Source organism: Schistocerca gregaria, chromosome 5 (assembly GCF_023897955.1).
Source record: "Schistocerca gregaria isolate iqSchGreg1 chromosome 5, iqSchGreg1.2, whole genome shotgun sequence".
Classification (NCBI taxonomy): Eukaryota; Metazoa; Arthropoda; class Insecta; order Orthoptera; family Acrididae; genus Schistocerca; species Schistocerca gregaria.
In genome coordinates this window covers 64,315,669-64,335,812 of record NC_064924.1, presented here as the reverse complement: position 1 = coordinate 64,335,812, position 20,144 = coordinate 64,315,669, and positions in this window count along the sequence as shown.

Here is a 20,144-nt window from a genome sequence, read left to right as displayed (position 1 = left end):
GGCAACGATTCCAGCAGACAGGAAACGTGTTCCTGGCGCTACAGTACGGGAGTTCCACAGTGTACAACACCACAAGAACGATATCTCACCATCAGTGCCTGGAGGTGGCCACGGAGTACTGCAGGTAGCCTTGCTCGGGACCTTACCGCGGCCACTGTAACAGTTGTCTCCAGACACACAGTCTACAGACGACTGAACGGGAATGGTTGATTCGCCAGGAGACCTGCAAGGTGCATTTCACTGACCCCTGGTCACAGGAGTACCCGAAACCCTGGTGTCAAGAACACAGTACATGGTCATTGGAAAAGCGGTCCCAGGTTATGTTCACAGACGAGTCCAGGTATAGTCTGAACAGTGATTCTCGCCAGGTTTTCATCTGGCGTGAACCAGGAACCAGATACCAACCCCTTAATGTCCCTCAAAGGGACCTGTATGGAGGTCGTGGTTTGATGGTGTGGGATAGGATTATGATTGCTGCACGTACACCCCTGCATGTCTTTGACAGACGAATTGTAACAGGTCAGATGTATCGGGACGTCGTTTTGCACCAGTATGTTCGCCTTTTCAGGGGTGGAGTTGGTCCCCCCTTCCTCCTGCTGGATGATAGCGCACAGACCCACCGTGCTGCATCGTGGAGGAGTACCTAGAAACAGAATATATAAGGCGAATGGAGTGGCCTGCCTGTTCTCCAGACCTAAACCCCATCGAGCACGTCTGGGATTTCTCTCGGTCGACGTATCTCTGCACGTATTCACACCCCTAGGCACTTCAGGAGCTCCGACAGACACTGGTGCAATAATGCGAGGCTATATCCCGGCAGCTGCTCGACCACCTGATCCAGAGTATGCCATGCCACCTGTGCATGTTGATCATATCCTATATTGATGTCGGGGTGCATGCCCGGGAAACAGTGGCGTTTTGTAGCACATGTGTGCCGGCCGGTTTGGCCGTGTAGTTCTAGGCGTTTCAGTCTGGAATCGCGTGACCGCTACGGTCGCAGGTTCGAATCGTGCTTCGGGCATCGATGGATGTGATGTCCTTAGGTTAGTTAGGTTTAAGTAGTTCTAAGTTCTAGGGGACTGATGACCACAGATGTTAAGTCCCATAGTGCTCAGAGCTTTTTTTTTTTTTTTTTTTTTTTTTTTTTTTTTTTTTTTTTTTTTGGCGCATGAGTTTCGGGACGGTTTTCTCAACTTATCACCAATACCGTGGACTTACAGATCTGTCTCGTGTGTGTTCCCTATGTGGCTGCCGGCCGCGGTGGTCTCGCGGTTCTAGGCGCGCAGTCCGGATCCGCGCGACTGCTACGGTCGCAGGTTCGAATCCTGCCTCGGGCATGGATGTGTGTGATGTCCTTAGGTTAGTTAGGTTTAAGTAGTTCTAAGTTCTAGGGGACTGATGACCACAGCAGTTGAGTCCCATAGTGCTCAGAGCCATTTGAACCATTTGAACCCTATGTGGCTATGCCATTAGCGCCAGTTTTGTGTAGTGCCACGTTGTGTGGCACCACATTCTGCAATTATTCTTAATTTATGAGCATGAGTGTATATACAACGTTTTATTTCAATGTATTTATGTTAGACTGCCTGAAAAAGATGCGCCTCACTTGGTCTTTCTTTTCAAAAATATATGTTGAATGCTAAGATTCCTTGTTGTTGCAGTTTTGAGTCTGTAGCAGGAATGGGAACACATTAATGTGATCATTAAATCGAGTTGAACTCGATTTAATGATCACATTAATGTGTTCCCATTCCTGCTACAGACTCAAAACTGCAACAACAAGGAACCTTAGCATTCAACATATATTTTTGACGAATGCTTGCGTTAATATTGACATAAATGCTTCCACATCATTTCTAAATAATTTCAGGCGAATGTGGATGTGCTTCTCTCAACAAGGGCGCTTGAGTGGTGCATATAATAGCTGTAACCCCTGTACAACTTGAATGGAGTACTCTGATATATCGGAAACAGCCTCAAACGTACTAACGTTTTTTACACCATTTTCCCTTTTTAGTACATGGCCTTTTTCAGAGAACTCTTAGAACAAATCTAAACCTTTCATCCGCTTCTCATGTACTACTAATGTTCTGTGCTTCACTATACGTGTTTTACATTGCACACTTAACATCAGACATCTCTGTAGAATTTCTAAATGGAGACACCCAGCATAAATACAGCGAATAATTAAATTTTCGTGTTAATTTTATGCTGAAACCGACGAATATCTTATAAAAATCAACGAAGTTTGCACCTAAAGAGCAGAATTTCGCGTCATACCTGGTGCATGCCGTTACAGCCGGTAACTGTGGCCGAGCGGTTCTAGACACTTCAGTCCGGAACCGCCGCGCTGTTACGGTCGGAGTTTCCAATCCTGCCTCGGGCGTTGATGTGTGTGATGTACTTAGGTTCGTTAGGTTTAAGTAGTTCTAAGTCTAGGGGACTGATAACCTGAGATGTTCAGTCCCATACTGCTTAGAGCCATTTGAACCAATCCAAGCCGTTACACTTTCGTCTGTGGCTATACATAACTTGCAAGGACACCCTACTCGTACTAATCCCCAAGAAATGCCTCAGTTTAGCCGTGGAGTCAGTAAATGGTGGTATAAGGGGCGTACAGTACAAGTGGCTACGCTTTCCCACCCGAGTTTTGCGACAATTATGCCAGTCCGTCCTTGAAGTGACTTGGTCAGCCGCCGCATAGAAATTCTTCTTACCTTTTATGCGGAGATGCTCTCGTAGTTTTCTATATCCTTGCAGAGCCGTAGCAGCACCGCCGGGTTCTGAAACGTTTGTCTACGTTTTACATAATGAAGCGTGAACAATGTTTTTTTGTGCAAACAAAATGGTGCGTATATTTAAGAAACTCTATAAAATGAACTTGTTCACACTGACTATAACCTAAATATTAACAGCACAAGAATATGATCTACTTCATGCCTAGATCGAAAGGCATCCTACTGCCGACTGCCGAATATGGCGCTCAGTCTGTAACTTGAGTGTGCAATCGGTATGGTTCGTATAAGATCCTATATCTTTGGTTATGTCAAAGTTATTCATTTATTTATTAATATCAACGTTTCCTGTCATTGTAAAATTACTGAAAGGAAGTATTCATCACCTGTAGACTCTTCCTGATGTCTGAGTGGTAAGAGGCAACATCTGTTAGCAAATATTTATTAATAAGAATTACTTGATTCGCTCCAGAATAAATATACTTTCCATACATATCTCTTTGCTGACGCCACGAGTGATTTCCGCCTCGTCACCTTACCCCACTGCCTCTGAAACCGCCAGATGGCCAACTGCCTCTGCTAGCCAGCTTGGGAATCTACGGCTCACTCCTTACTCCATTAATGCAGCCCTGATTATTCACTTACACGTATGTGAAATATCAAAACCTGTAAATAAAGTAATATGCACTTTTATCATGAAAAGAGGGGTACCTTGCACATCTCTTTCAGTAACTTCTTTTCAGAATTGTGATTGTTCCGTTCACACAAAAACGGAATTTTTTTAACATGAGCTCTTAGGAGCAGCCTGTATGCCTTAGGTCATTTTATATTATGCCAGTTATTTTAAATATTCTTTTTCTCTTCAAATATAGTTTTAATAGTTTGGCAGATATCTTTTGAATGCAAAAGCTACTGGTTTATGAAACATTTGAACCTGCTGAAACAGCTTTTCTAGCTTCCTGTTATTAGTACCGGCATATTCTTTGAGTTTTGACTACTATGCTCTCCTAAGCTTCAGTTAAATTCTTTCAAAATATCACATTAATATGTATCAACAAAATGTATTATAAGAAACGCTTCAAATATACTCGCAAGGACAAATAAAATTGATCTTTGGAAACATTTATCAAGCACATAAATTTTTTTTAACAAAATCGTAATAGAACAGTTTGATAAAATTAGCATAAATCTAGAAAAATTATTACATATGTTAAGCTTACGTTTTCAAGCATCTAGTTGCTTGTCCCGCAGGAGACCATTGCAGCATAATTTTCCAGAATTTTCCTAAATACGCGATATATACAAAATATGCAACACGTTTCATAAAACCACATGAAAAAGTTTTTCTTTTTACACTGGTATTGAAATTTACGGAGCACTTATGACTCAAGGCTGTTCTTTGATAAATCACTGCACTGATACACTTAGTTGACAAGAAAAGTTATTATTCTCTGCATTGCTTGATGATTATCACCTGGGTTGGCTAATTAAGCTGTCCTCTGCACATGTCATTAGCCTCTGCTGCCTGTGCGACCCCTTTAATGGCCTTGCTGACTACTACATCAAATTCTCTCGAGGTTCACTTAACCCCTGGCTTTTGGTTACAAACACATAAACTGGACATATGTCATTTCAAAAAAATTACAACTACTATTTACAATTCATTTCATGTTCATGTCTGTGTTTTCCACAATGTATGTTCTTTATTATTTTACTAGAGAGATATTCTACATTGTTACTGATATTCAGGCACATCAGAATTTGAAAGCTTCCCTTTAATTACAATAGACTTTCTTAACATCAACTACATTGTATATACCTTTTACTACATGGGACTCTGGAAGTGCTACTTCAATTATATTAGGGCGTGGCACCCTGCTAACCACATGTGGTCCTTCAAAAATTATCTGCCACCAACCAGCAGTCAGGTCGAGTATCCTCAAATTTCTGCAATAATTCGTCTAAAGTTTCTGGTCTATCGTTCTTATATTCTGTTACCTTATTTAGCACTCTATTGTCCATTGTCGCTCATAGTGAACCATCTATTCTGGTAACATAAACTAGTGAGTTACAGTACTGACTGGCTGCGCTCTCTATAACTCGTAAAGACAACATCCTCTACATTTCCCTACCCTTGTCCTCCTTTTTGATACTGGTATTTCATTTTTTTTAGCTTAAAAAGCTGATGTGGCTTGACTTCAAATTCATAAGGTTCTCCCTTCATTAATCCTGGTCCATCAGAAAATACGTCTTTATATTTTAACAACACATTTTCTAGCTCTCTTTTCCCACCCATAACTATAACACAAACATTCTTTACTTTATTCTTTATTTCATTTACTATCCCTGAAGCAATCTTACTCTGATTCTGATTCCCTTTTCTCTGTGAAATACCTTCCTCTTTATCTACTTCCCACTGACAACGTTCGCACATTATTTTAAGGTAGTACTTATCCTGCTCTTTCCCTTTGGGACTTACCATGTTACCAGATGTAAGTTCTCTCTGAGCCATTTACCGTTAGTGTCATACTACCCTTTCCCAAATCCGTAATTGCTGTGTGGTCCACTAACAAATATGTCCCTATTAGCAACCCAATACAAAGATTTCGGACCACCTGTAAAATTCTTTGAATAATTACCTGTAATAACACTTGATTCTTTATTTTCTGACTCTTTCCTCGTACTGCATCTATAGCTGTAACTCCTTGTAACGGTTCATTTCTAGCTCTTATTTCGTCATAGGACCCCTATGCTTCAGCACAAAATTTGCTACCTGTATTAGTAACAGCTGTTGCTTTAATTCCATTAATTTACACATCTACAACTGGTTGATATTCCTCTTTACTATCTATTTCATTTTCTTCGAAAAAACTTCTCTACCATCCCCAGGACCTTCCCTTACCAACCTTTTCATAGTCAATGGTCCGTCACTTACCTGAACTTGTGTTCGAGCCTCACACGACTCCTTTCTAGTTTTTCTTCTCCTGGTCTCCCCTTTCGTGATTTCTTTCTCTCCTGACATCATAGCGTCTCTCATTGTGCCTTTGATATCGCCTGTCACCGTGATTATCATTACCTCCTCAATTTCAACCTCGTGTACGACGTCTGTTGAACACTTGGCACATGTTTTAGGATGAAGTTTCACTTTTGTCGAAAAAATATGTTAAGTACAAACTTTTAATTAGTGGCCTTCATTTATATTGTTTCCGCTACTATTTACAGCAATAACATCTTCTAATTTTGAATCTAATTTCTTTTCAATCCTTTCAGGAAAGATACGTGTCTCTGTTAGAAAAATCACTGACTTCTTTCTGAATACTACTACTCAAAGCTCAATGGCCACCACCACCACCTAAGGAGAAGGCTGTGGCGCACTCGGTGTGACATCGTCCAAAGAGGGCCAGACTTGGCGTGAGACTGCGCTGACAGAATCGAGGCGCAGCCACGGCAGTTTCTGCGTCATTTGTAGCTTTATATGTCACCTAAATGACGAAATGTCCACAATGTCGTTAATGGTCATAGTTATTGTGGTATTAGCTGTATAAATAATAAATTCTTAAACGTTGCAATGAATAATAAGGGGTCACTATAAATTTGCTTCAGGTGTATATTACACCGTGTGATACAGCGAATGAGATTTAGCTACGACATTGAAGTTTTCTTTAAATTTGGTTGATCTCTGCCTGTATCCAGTCTCGAGAAAATGGATTTTAAGTGCCTGTCCACTACCGATCACACGAGCGCGGGAATGACACATTCATAACATCCCTCACACATCGCAAAGAGTTCTAGGTAACGAGATTTTGCCTCTTGATAGCACGCAAAGAAGAGAGTGTTTTGCCATGTGGGTATGATACAGACTTTATTTACGGATATATGGCAGGAACTATAGTTTTTATTTTAGTTTTTTCAGGCCAGTACTGTATTTTTGAAAACAAGTGAAACAGAATTTGCTAGTATAAAAAACGAAATTTCTTCTCTTATGTTACTGTAAACCGACACAGTGAAACTTACTAAAGAATTTTCTATATACATGAAAATGTTCTTACGGACGTATATACAGTTCAGGCACTGTTTGTGCATCCGCACAGAAGAAGATGGTCAATATATACAGGGTGAGTCACCTAACGTTACCGCTGGACATATTTCGTAAACCACATCAAATACTGACGAATCGATTCCACAGACCGAACGTGAGGAGAGGGGCTAGTGTAATTGTTTAATACAAACCATTCAAAAAGGCACGGAAGTATTTTTTTTAACACAAACCTACGTTATTTAAATGGAACCACGTCAGTTTTGTTAGCACATCTGAACATGTAAACAAATACGTAATCACTGCCGTTTGTTGCATTGTAAAATGTTAATTACATCCGGAGATATTGTAACCTAAAGTAGACGCTTGATTAGCACTCCTCCGCTGTTTGACCCTGTGTATCGGAGAGCACTGCAACATACATCGCGTTTCTACAGAATGATCTGCCAATGTTGCTCGAAAATGTCCCACTGGAAACGCGTCGACTTATGTGGTACCATCATGATGGTGTACCTGCACATTCCGCAATTAACACTATGCTGACCCTTGACAGGATGTTTCATAGGACGTGGAGGACGCATAAATTGGCCATCCCGTTCTCCTGATATTACACCTCTGGACTTATTTCTGTGGGGTATGTTAAAGGAGAATGTGTACCGTGATGTGCCTACAACCCCAGAGGATATGAAACAACGTATTGTGGCAGCCTGCGGCGACATTACACCAGATGTACTGCGGCGTGTACGACATTCATTACGCCAAAGATTACAATCGTGTGCAGCAAATGATGGCCACCACATTGAACATCTATTGGCCTGACATGTCGGGACGCACTCTATTCCACTCCGTAATTGAAAACGGAAACCACGTGTCTACCTCACCCCTTATGGTAATGTACATGTGCGTGAGTGAAAAAGACCAATAAAAAGGTGTTAGTTAGCATGTGGACGTAATGTGCTGTTCCAGTCTCTTCTGTACCTAAGGGCCATCACCGTTCCCTTTGGATCCCTACGTAATTCGGTGCTCTCCGATACACACGATCGAACAGCGGAGGAGTGGTACTCAAGCGTCAACTTTAGGTTACTATATCTCCGGATGTAATTAACATGTTACAATGCAACAAACGGCACTGATTGCGTATTTGTTTATATGTTCAGATGTGCTAACAAAACTAACGTGCTTCCATTTTAAAAAACGTAGGTTTGTGTTAAAAAACATACTTCCGTGCATTTTTGTATGGTTTGTATTAACCAATTACACTAGCCCCTCTCCTCACGTTCGGTCTGTGGAATCGATTCGTCAGTATTTGATGTGGTTTACGAAATATATCAAGCGGTAACGTTAGGATCACAATATAGTAGTGATGAAGAGTAGGCTGAAGTTCAAGACATTAGTCAGGAAGAATCAATACGCTAAGAAGTGGGATTCGGAAGTTCTAAGGAATGACGAGATACGTTTGAAGTTCTCTAACGCCTTAGATACAGCAATAAGGAATAGCGCAGTAGGCAACACAGTTGAAGACGAGTGGACGTCTCTAAAAAGGGCCATCACAGAAGTTGGGAAGGAAAACATAGGTACAAAGAAGGTAGCTGCGAAGAAATCATGGGTAACAGAAGAAATACTTCAGTTGATTGATGAAAGGAGGAAGTACAAACATGTTCCGGGAAAATCAGGAATACAGAAATACAACTCGCTGTGGAATGAAATAAATAGGAAGTGCAGGGAAGCTAAGACGAAATGGCTGCAGGAAAAATGTGAAGACATCGAAAAAGATATGATTGTCGGAAGGACAGACTCAGCATACAGGAAAGTCAAAACAACCTTTGGTGACATTAAAAGCAACAGTGGTAACATTAAGAGTGCAACGGGAATTCCACTGTTAAATGCAAAGGAGAGAGCAGATAGGTGGAAAGAATACATTGAAAGCCTCTATGAGGGTGAAGATTTGTCTGAAGTGATGGAAGTCGAGTCGATTTAGAAGAGATAGGGGATCCAGTATTAGAATCGGAATTTAAAAGAGCTTTGGAGGACTTACGGTCAAATAAGGCAGAAGGGATAGATAACATTCCATCAGAATTTCTAAAATCATTAGGGGAAGTGGCAACAAAACGACTATTCACGTTGATGTGTAGAATATATGAGTCTGGTGACATACCATCTGACTTTCGGAAAAGAATTATCCACACAATTTCGAAGACCGCAAGAGCTGACGAGTGCGAGAATTATCCCACAATCAGCTTAACAGCTCATACATCGAAGAATGGAAAAGAAAATTGAGACTGTACTAGGTGACGATCAGTTTGGCTTTAGAAAAAGTAAAGGCACGAGAGAGGCAATTCTGACGTTATTGCTAATAATGGAAGCAAGGCTAAAGAAAAATCAAGACACGTTCAAGGATTTGTCAACCTGGAAAAAGCGTTCGACAATATAAAATGGTGCAAGCTGTTCAAGATTCTGAAAAAAGTAGGGGTAAGCTATAGGGAGAGACGGGTCATATACAATATGTACAACAACCAAGAGGGAATAATAAGAGTGGACGATCAAGAACGAAGTGCTCGTATTAAGAAGGGAGTAAGACAAGGCTGTAGCCTTTCGCCCCTACTCTTCAATCTGTACATCGAGGAAGCAATGATGGAAATAAAAGAAAGGTTCAGGAGTGGAATTAAAATACAAGGTGAAAGGATATCAATGATACGATTCGCTGATGACATTGCTATCCTGAATGAAAGTAAAGAAGAATTAAATGATCTGCTGAACGTAATGAACAGTCTAATGAGTACACAGTATGGTTTGAGAGTAAATCGGAGAAAGACAAAGGTAATGAGAAGTAGTAGAAATGAGAACAGCGAGAAACTTAACATCAGGATTGATGGTCACGAAGTCAATGAAGTTAAGGAATTCTGCTACCTAGGCAGTAAAATAACCAATGACGGACGCAGCAAGGAGGACATCAAAAGCAGACTCGCTATGGCAAAAAAGGCATTTCTGGCCAAGAGAAGTCTACTAAGATCAAATACCGGCCTTAATTTGAGGAAGAAATTTCTGAGGATGTACGTCTGGAGTACAGCATTTTATGGTAGTGAAACATGTACTGTGGGAAAACCAGAACAGAAGAGAATCGAAGCATTTGAGATGTGGTGCTACAGACGAATTTTGAAAATTAGGTGGACTGATAAGGTAAGGAATGAGGTGGTTCTACGCAGAATCGGAGAGGAAAGGAATATGTGGAAAACACTGATAAGGAGAAGGGACAGGATAATAGGACATCTACTAAGACATGAGGGAATGACTTCCATGGTACTAGAGGGAGCTGTAGAGGGCAAAAACTGTAGAGGAAGACAGAGATTGGAATACGTCAAGCAAATAATTGAGGACGTAGGTTGCAAGTGCTACTCTGAGATGAAGAGGTTAGTACAGGAAAGGAATTCGTGGCAGGCTGCATCAAACCAGTCTTTAGACTGACGACCAAAAAAAAAAAAAAGTTAGGTGACTCACCCTGTATACATTGACCATCTTCTTCTGTACGGATGCACAAACAGTGCCCGAACTCTTACAGCAAAAAACCGCGAGTAATGAGTATAATGGGCAGGGCCACTATGAATACAGTGCGAGACAATAAGTTGGGAGTGTGGGTCACGCGGGAGGCGTGGCAGACCCTGCAGTCGCACTGTCCAGTGTGTTCTCGGTGGCTCGGATGGATGCCGTCGCGGTAGCTCAGCGTGTTCGGTCAGAGGGTTAACCGCCCTCTGTAATAAAAAAGAAAAGAAAAACTGAGTTAATCGATCAGCAACGAACTTAAACAGGTGTCTTACGATGTCCGCCCCGAGCAGTTCTAACGAATGAAAGCGAACAAAATGAGACTTTAAAAATGTAAGGAGGAGATCCCGGGTTAAAGTCCCCGTCGCGGCACACATTTTCAACTGTCCCCGTTGACTTGTATGTACGCCTGTATGCAGCTAGGGGTATTCATTTCATTGTAAAGAATTTTCTTTCTTCATTTCAGTTATCTTCGACATATGAAAAATTACTGCAAACAGTGTACCATCTTTCGGTTCCTATCCCTGTACAATGTGAGGAGTGAATCTTCTTACAAGAAATATACACAGTGTAATTTGCACAAAATAACCTTGTAGCAGCTGTTGCGACGGAATCCTGAAACAGAATATCTTGTTAAACAAGCAGTTGGTGACGAGAGAAATCAATAGAGTACAGAAAATCTTATAGTGTCGGTTTACAGTGACGTAAGAGAAGAAATTTCATGTTTATCATACTAGCAAGTTCTACTTTCACTAGCTATCCATAACTCTTAAAAAAAATTACGGTACTAATTTGGAAAAAATAAATAAATAAAACCTGTAACTTCTGCTGTATCGCCGTAAATAAAGTTACATATGCTAACCTAATGGCAAAAAACTCTCTTTCTTGCGTGCTATGATCAGACAAAATCTCGTTCCGATACCTCGTACGGTTTGCGAGTTATGGGGAATGTTGTGAATATTTTATTCCCGCGCTCTCGCGATCGGAGGTCAACATAATACTTAAAATTAACTTTCTCGAGACTGGAGACAGGTAGAAACCTCCTCCCAAGTTTAACGAAAAATTTAAGATGTTATCTAAATTTAATTAGCGGCAACATATGGTATAATATGCACCAAATGCAAAATTATAGTATACCTCTATTTTTTATTCAACCTTTAAGAATTTCTTAATTATGTAAGAAACATCACAATAACTACGATCATTAACGAAATTATGGCATTTCACCATAAAGCTGACACATTAAGCTACAAGTGACGTAGAAATCAAATTTTTTACCCAACAGGTTCCGTAAAATTGTTTGAGGAAGACTACAGGCGTTGCGTCTCGATTCTGGCAGTGCAGTGCCTCACTAACTTGCACCGCTAGGGTGACGTCACTCGGAGCAAGCCACGACCTTTTCTTTAGGTGCTGTAACACGATAGAGTCTTACACTGCAATCAGTTATAAGGGTGTTTGTGTGAAGGAAAAAACGCTGTAATAGCTGTGAATGGCGATCAGTGTGGCTCAGCTGGTAGAGTATTAACAGTTATAGTAATGCATTCATTCCATACATTGAAACAGTAGGTCCAAAGGCAAAATCCGTAAGGTAGTTGTGATGGATTTGTGCTGTAGATTGCAATAGGTTCCCAACTAGCTATAGTATTTGTAGTAGCAGTAGAAGATTCAGAAACATGGTCTCAACTGCCTGCATCACAGTAACCACATCCTCTTTTGAATGGTGACAGTATTACTTTTCAGCTAACACCGATACGCAATGCACATGTGCCTTGGTCTGATGGAAAATCTGATATTGATATCGACGAAATTTTAAACTCAGTCAGCCATGCGATAAATAAAAAGTGAACTAATGGCCAGGTTAGCTGTGTATTTTTAAATGATTCTTCATATACAAACCTTATATGTATGACACTTAAAATTTCCAGTAGATTTCTTAATTGTGGGAAATGGTGCATCTGATGACCAATATGTGAAACATGCTCATGATCGACTGGTGAGGTAGTGGGATTTGCAAACCATTTTCTACTGAATGCCTGTATGATCCCACCTTCAAGGGTGCTTGTGCAGGAAGTCTTTCTACCAGTGACAATAACGAGTGTCAGTAAATGTGATGTGAAATTAACCTGTATATGGTCTTGGGAAAATTCTACAAGCCTGCTAGGTTTTAAGACACTGAAATATGTTTAAATGCAGTGAAAAATTTCTGACAGTAGTCAAACTTAGAGTTATTCAAGATCATGAGGTGTTTAATTTTACAAACGCTACTCTGAAATATTTTGGACGAAATTCAGACTTCAAATAATCCATATGAAGTGAAGTGGGAATAAGGTGGAAAATTGAAAAAGTTGTGCTAATCACAGTGGAGACTATATAACACTTCACCTCAACATCGATATGTTTTAGCAAAATTTGTAATAAAATACCCTCCAAAACTGTAAAAACTATGACTAACCTTAATATAGTGTGCATGGCGAGCAGTCCAAGATTGGGGTCCTTAGGGAACTGATACAGCCTTCATAGTTGTAGGTTTACGATTCAAGATAGCGATCCAATATAGCATTCCCTGATATCATCAGTGACATCAGAATCCAAGATGGCGATACAAAATGGTGGACCGGGAGATATGGCTCCAACCTGCTACATTTTCTGTAGTGTTTCAGTCATCTACCCCCACCACTCATATTCAATATCAAGGCTTACTGGCCAGCAAGTGGGCCAGCCACTTGTGCTCTGTACACCATAGTAAACGGTTGATTATCATAATGACACATCATCAGAGATCTACCACCTCCAGATAAAAAGAAAAAACAGGACTCACGCCCCATCCTCACAGCTTTACTTCTGCCACTACCTCGTCTCCTACCTTCCAAACTTTACAGTTCTTCTGCGAACCTTGCAGAACTAGCACTCCTGAAAGAAAGGCCCTGAGTTCGAGTCTCGATCCGGCACACAGTTTTAATCTGCCAAGAAGTTTCATATCAGAGCAAACTCCGCTGCAGAGTGAAAAACAGACTCAAACCGTTAGATGTAAGTACAATCCTATTTTCCTCTCACAATGTTTGTTATTACTATCATTATTAGTAGTAGTAATATTTATAACCTGTGTTTTCTTTGTTTTCTTTTGTTTCTCCCTCAGCTTAACAGCGCCTTGACGTACACGATGCAGTGCCTGAGTAACTGTCGTAGTCAAATCAGCACAAAGACACACTTCCTGATGCAGCTTGCAGCATGTTGGCATGGAAATCAAGTCAGGATGCAGAACTGTTTCCCGACTTGGAGTTTCCACTAAATTCATCACCAACGCATTAAGTCTGCATGCAGTTAAGATCATGAGTGCAGCACACGATATGTTGTATTCAGACTTTAAGCAGCCATATTATGCAATGTCTTCACCACTGATTGAGCCTCATCTAAGTCTTTATAGAGTGAAATGATAATTAAATCGACATCCTTGCTGCAAACAGGCGTCGATATACATCATTGGGGACATGTTGAAAATGTGTGCCCCCGACCAGGACTCGAACCCGTGACCTCCTGCTTGCATGGAAGACGCTCCATCCATCTGAGCCACCGAGGGCGCAGGGGATAGTGCGACTGCAGGGACTTATCCCTTGTACGCTCCTCGTGAGACCGACATTCCCAACATGTCCACACCACTACATTCGCAGTGCGCCTAATACGAATGTAGTGGTGGGGACACGTTGGGAATGTGGTCCTCACGGGAGCGTGCAAGGGATAAGTCCCTGCAGGCGCACTATCCTATTTGCCCTCGGTGGCTTTGATGGAAGCCGGCACGGTAGCTCAGCGTATTTGGTTAGAGAGCTGGTTGGCCTCTGTAATAAAAAACTGAGTGAAAGGATCAACAACGATTGAAAGTCAGATTGCATTGCTCTAAAAAATATTGTGTGTCAGTTTAGTGAAGATCAGAATAAGTAAAGAGAGAAATGTCTGAATACGTTCAGTTTTGCTCAGCTGTTTGAAAATCAAATAACGTAAGAGGTTTACGAGGACTATCACTGTTAAATTTTCTAAGGGGATGTTTCACATGTAAGCCTGAGATCCCGGGTTCGAGTCCCGGTCGGAGCACACATTTTCAACGTCCCCAATGATGTATATCAACGCCTGTTTGCAAATAGGGTGTCGATTTAATTATCATTTCATTCTAGAGAAGCTGCACGGTCATCAATGGTATCTGTTCTTTCGGGACCAGATACTACCTGCATATATCTTTATAGAGTGCTGTTATTCAACAAATAGAAGAGTGTTAATGTTGCTTTAGCATCTGACATGAACTTCAAAGTTACAGTAGAAGCAGAGAATGTCCGGTGAGGAAGAAAGGTATAGTCCAGATATGGAATGGTATCAAATGTGCAGTCAGGTGAAACGTATCTAGGATTACATGAAAACTGAGTTTAATCCGTTCCCTCAAGACATCAGTATCTGGAGAAGGAGAATCTCCTGTATAAAAACTTATATGGATTGCGAAAACAGGCACCTGGCGAAACACAGTTGCTCTGTTGACATAAAAGTTATCTGCATATCGTACCTATCCTACTGTAAAAAAGTGCAAGGGAGAAACCAATGTTTCGGTCACTGTTAGTGTGGGTTTCTTCTGGGTCTACTCATGTGCTATAGCGCAGACGAGTCGCTTATGTTTCATCATTGCCGCTCACTGAGCATGACGTCACGTCATAATTTTAAAAGGTCGTAGTTATGATTGGTCACCTGAGGCGGAAAGGGCGGGAATTTTATTGTAATCGGTTGCTACGGCTCAGGGAGTGGGGATCTGCTTTTGTCTGTTGCTTTTTGCGTTGTTCGCTACGACTGGTGCTCATTGGTGAATGAGGTGTGGACTTCAGTCTCCCACCTACTGGAAGTAAGCCGCGCGGCGGCAGTTTTTCGCCGGTAGCGCTCGCGTCACGTGTTGTTGCATTGCTATTGGCGTGGAAGTCTCACCGATGTGTGCTCCTCCACACTGATAGTCCACCTTGCACACACATGCAGTGTGTAAACTATCTTTCTTGCCCCTCGTGGAACCCAGGGCATCCTGTATCTTGAGACTGCTGTTGCAGACTCGCTGGACACATACACGGCGAAGAAGTTTACCAGTACTGTCAGTGACATTTTTCACGCAAAGTAAGTGTGTGCTACAGTATGTCAATTTCTTGCCTATCTCGCTTCCTTTTATTTGTTGCTGTGGCTGTCTGGACTGATTTATGGTTGTAATCATTGGTCACGAACGTTGTACGCAGCCTTTTGAACTCATGTGTCATGTTTAGAGCATCGCTAAGGCGCTGCGCACATATGGCCAAAGAAGGGACAACTGAGTTCTTCTCCGCCGGGTAGCAGTTGGATTAATCGTCCGTATGTGAAGGCCCCCTGTATACTCCGTTCCCTTTACATTAATGATTTGCATCATTTTTATGCACCTAGAGCGTGAACTGTGTCTTCCCGTGCATTTTATCTTTCATGAAACCTATTTAGCTCCATTTCTCCATGAAGCCATAAAGCGAACGTATGGTCACGTTTCTGAACAAGCATCGTGGGCGTAAAGGAGCGCAACGAAGTGCTGTTCTTAAAAGGCTTCCATGAATATAACTTCTGCTAACGGGGATAAGGGAGACCCCATAGCTTCGCCACCAACCTGCTTGTAGTATTTGCCTTGCCACTTTAAACACATTGAAGACAAACATAGCTCAACGAGATCGCATTTATCTGGTGGTACATGCTCTTGTAGGCGGCGAACAGTTCGGTCTACTGGCACATTTGTGAATAATGACGATATGTCGAAGCTGACCTTGATGTCCGTGGGTAAGATTATGTCTCCCTTTATGATATCTATGCAGTGCGTCTCCTTCCTCACGTAAGAGTCCGTGTTGCCAACTAACGGTCTTAGTTTGCAGGCTACAATTTTTGCCGAGTTGTATGTAGGCGAATTGATCCCTTTCACTATTGGCCTTAAAACATAATTTACCTTATGTATCTTTGGGACTCTGTAAACTCCAAGAGCCCTGGGAATGAGCTCCTGGGTTGTGTCAGCGATTGAGGTCTGTGTCTTTCGAATTATAACGGTCTGTTCTGTTCGTCCATGAAATACAGAGCATCTAGGTTGATGCCGCCTTCTTAGGCTTTAATAAGGCACATTTCTGCACTGTCGTTTAGTCAGCAAACAGTGGTCTTACCAAATACTGGACCATATTTTTGACTGGATTTAGGACTTCGTACGAGATATACATCAACACGTTAATGTTAACAGGATGAAATCGACAGATATATTGATAATTTCTGAAGTAGTCCAGAAGTAAGTTATAAGGCAATTACTGTTTTCATTACAAATAATATCAGAAGTTCAGTGGGGCTTTTTACAGGCGACGTAGTTGCCCACTGGAAAGGGTAGCGCCAGAACGCGGTAGGTAAGTGTAGTAAGATCTGCGAAGGATAGATGGTTGCTGCAGGAAGTGACAGTCTACTCTGACAGTACCCCATGTAAATAGGCGGAAAGATTAATTACAGTTCGATTACGCAGTTGGTGAAAAATCACTGGGAACTGTAACTGCTACTGTAAAATGCCTAGGAATATCACTCCGGAGGGACCGAAAGTAAAATGTCCACATCAAACAGATTGTAGGAAAATCAGATGCCAGGCTGAGATCGATTATAAGAGTCTTAAGGAAATGTAATTCGGTCATGAAATAAGCGGTCTACAAGACACATGTGTGACCGATTTTGTTAGTATTGTTCATCATTCTTACCAAGTATGATTAACAGAAGAGAAAAGATTCAATGAAGAGTGGCGCGTTTCGTCACAAGATCTGTTGGTCGACGCGAACGCTTCGCCGAGATGCTCAATGAACTGCAGTCGCAGACACTACACAGAGGCGTTGTGTATCACGTACACTCGAAGAAGAGTCGGGTACCATATTACTGCTTCCCACATACGTCACGCGAAATGACCACCACCAGAAAAATCTGAGACATTAGAGTTCATACAGATGGAAGAGAGAAGGAAGAAACAGATAGTGAAAGCAGATGTACCCTCCGTAGCCTGTAGAGTGCAGAAATAGAAAAAGAGATCTTTGAAGGAAGAGTACTCCTTGACGCATCTTCGACTATGAGGTCATTACGGACTGAGAGCAAGCTCGATTTGGTAAAGTACAGGGAAGGTATTAAGCCATTTCCTTTTCAGTGAGACCCTCGCGGCCGTAAGCGAATTATAAAAACCACGGGTAACATAAATTAGCGTGGTCCTTCCGAGTGCGAATCCAATATCTTAACCTTAAAGTCCCACATGCGGTCTCACATACCGCTAGCGTTTATTGTTACTCTGTTGCTAATGCATAGAAATGGGGACGGAGATTACAGCGTTATCTAGTTGTTCTTTCCCGAAGCTGCAGTGATTTCCTTTGTCAGTGGCCACTTTAATGAGAAGAGAACCTATACTGCTATTGCTTCTTTCGTCGTAGCGGTTTCTGAGGCCGCACCTGGGACTTTGCGTTATGGATTCAGTAAGCAAGTCCTCATCTGTTGTTCATGTTACGGACCTTGGCAGTCAGGATACTCTTTTAAAATGGTTTGAGGACAGGACGAAATTCGTGGTGCACATTATTGAGAATAGGAACAGTGCGAAAGCGAAGACGAATTTGCTTTGCCTCCTGTGAAATCTTTGAATGAGACAAGCGATCAAAGTGATGAAAACAGAATTGTAGAGACTGAACGTTTGGCCGAGCGGTTCTAGGCGCTACTGTCTGTCAACCGAGCGACCGCTACGGTCGCAGGTTCGAATCCTGCCTCGGGCATGGATGTGTGTGATGTCCTTAAGTTAGTTAGGTTTTTAGTAGTTCTAAGTTCGAGGGGACTGATGACCTCAGAAGTTAAGTCCCATAGTGCTCAGAGCCATTTGAACCATTTAGACTGAACCTTAAGTTAAAGGTTCTGCTAGAAATATGTTTAACTGAAACAAATATCGCTGGTCGTCGAAGCCTCTTCCAACCATGATCAAAGGCATTATTTTTCAGCATGTTGGACATCAGTGGGATGAATGCGTTTGTGCTTCACAGTTCCTACAAAGACGATACGCAGGCGGACCGCTTTAATTCTTTGAAGACGCTTGCAGACTCGGTGACACCACAGATAATAAGCGGGTCAACAACCATCACGTAGCCCGTGAACTTCGTGTATCCTCTCACCGCTTTTTGGGTGTAGTAGAACCAAGAGTAGAAGTTGTTGCAGAACGACTGGAAAAACACAAAATACGCTCCACGTATGGTTCAAATGGCTCTGAGCACTATGAGACTGAACATCGATGGTCATCAGTCCCCTAAAACTTAGAACTACTTAAACCTAACTAACCTAAGGACAGTACACAACACCCAGTCATCACGAGGCAGAGAATATCCCCGACCCCGCCGGAAACCGAACCCGGGAACCCGGGCGTGGGACTCCACATCAGACCGAAAAAAGAAAAGAAAGACGCCTTATATTTGTCCTTGTTGCAAGAAGCCAATTTAGCTTGATTGCTCCACAGAAATTTCCAGCTAGTGCAAAGAAAACCTCTGAGTACAAAACTAAAAACGTGAAAATCATTAGTGTAATTTTCGTTTTTTGAATGTTTTATTGGTGCTTTTATGTTTTTATTGCATATACAAAAAACAATAAAAATATAGCAAAAAGTAAAATTTAGAGTGCTGGCTATTTTAATTTTCATAGCATTAACATTGTCTTGCAATATTATGTCGATTTTGTGCAGTGCTTTGTTTGAATGCCTTTTTTTCTTAAAAACAAACTTCAGAAATTTATTTGCATATATATATTTTGTGTGTTATTAGTGTAATATTTTACATAAAAAGTTGAAGTGTTTCACTGAAACTGCTGAAAGCAATTTTAATGGGTATTTAAACGTCGCGGTTTGTCAGACCGCACCTGGGACAGAATGTGACAAAAGAAAGACCTGGGAAGTTAAGGGTTAACCATTGCATTTGATGGTATGTAAAGAAGAGAAGAAAGAGTGCTGAGAGAGGAGACAGTAGAACTGATGTCGCAATTACAGAGGCGTTAGTCTGCCGCAGAAGTACAACAAAGGAAGCGTACGAGATCGCCCTAAGATGCCGAACAGGCAACGTGGCCGAAGCTATTGGCTTCTGCAGAGTGTGGCAAATGGAAAATGCCGCGCCAGCCCCCGTGTACGGAAACGGGACGGAAGTCAATTAAAGGAGAGGACCAACAGAATGGCAGAAAGTAATTATATTTCCATTCAGCGGCGTGGCGCGTTGGAACACGAGGAGCGGCTGCCAGCTGCCGAACAGTGTGCCACTGCGAGGACAGCGAGTGTCTCGCACCGCTACGCACGTGACTGCTTCGACTTTTAGTAACTGGAAACTGGCATCATGTGTCTGTGTACTCAGTTCACAATTCACTGCGATCGTAGGTTACGCCCCTGATGGCAACTTTAAGAACTATTGTGGAGTTTCGTCCAGCATCAGCTGAATAGCTTTTATCCCCATTTGTATCACTTGCTTCAGCCATTCATTCATAATAAACAAAACAGGCCCTCTCCTGGACCAATTTATGTTACTGAGCAGGTGAAACGTTGGTTATGTCACCTAGCACCTGTTGAAAGTCGCTAGCTAATAACTTCCCGGAGCAACAAACTTTGATTTTCAGTGCTGTATTTCATTCAGATAGTGAAGGGAGACGAAAATTTAATAGTCATGGGTGACTGGAATCCGGTAGTAGGAAAAGGGAGAAAAGGAAACGAAGTAGGTGAATTTGGATTGGTGGGAAGAAATGAAAGAGGAAGCCCCCTGGTAGAATTTTGCACGGAGCACAACTTAATCATA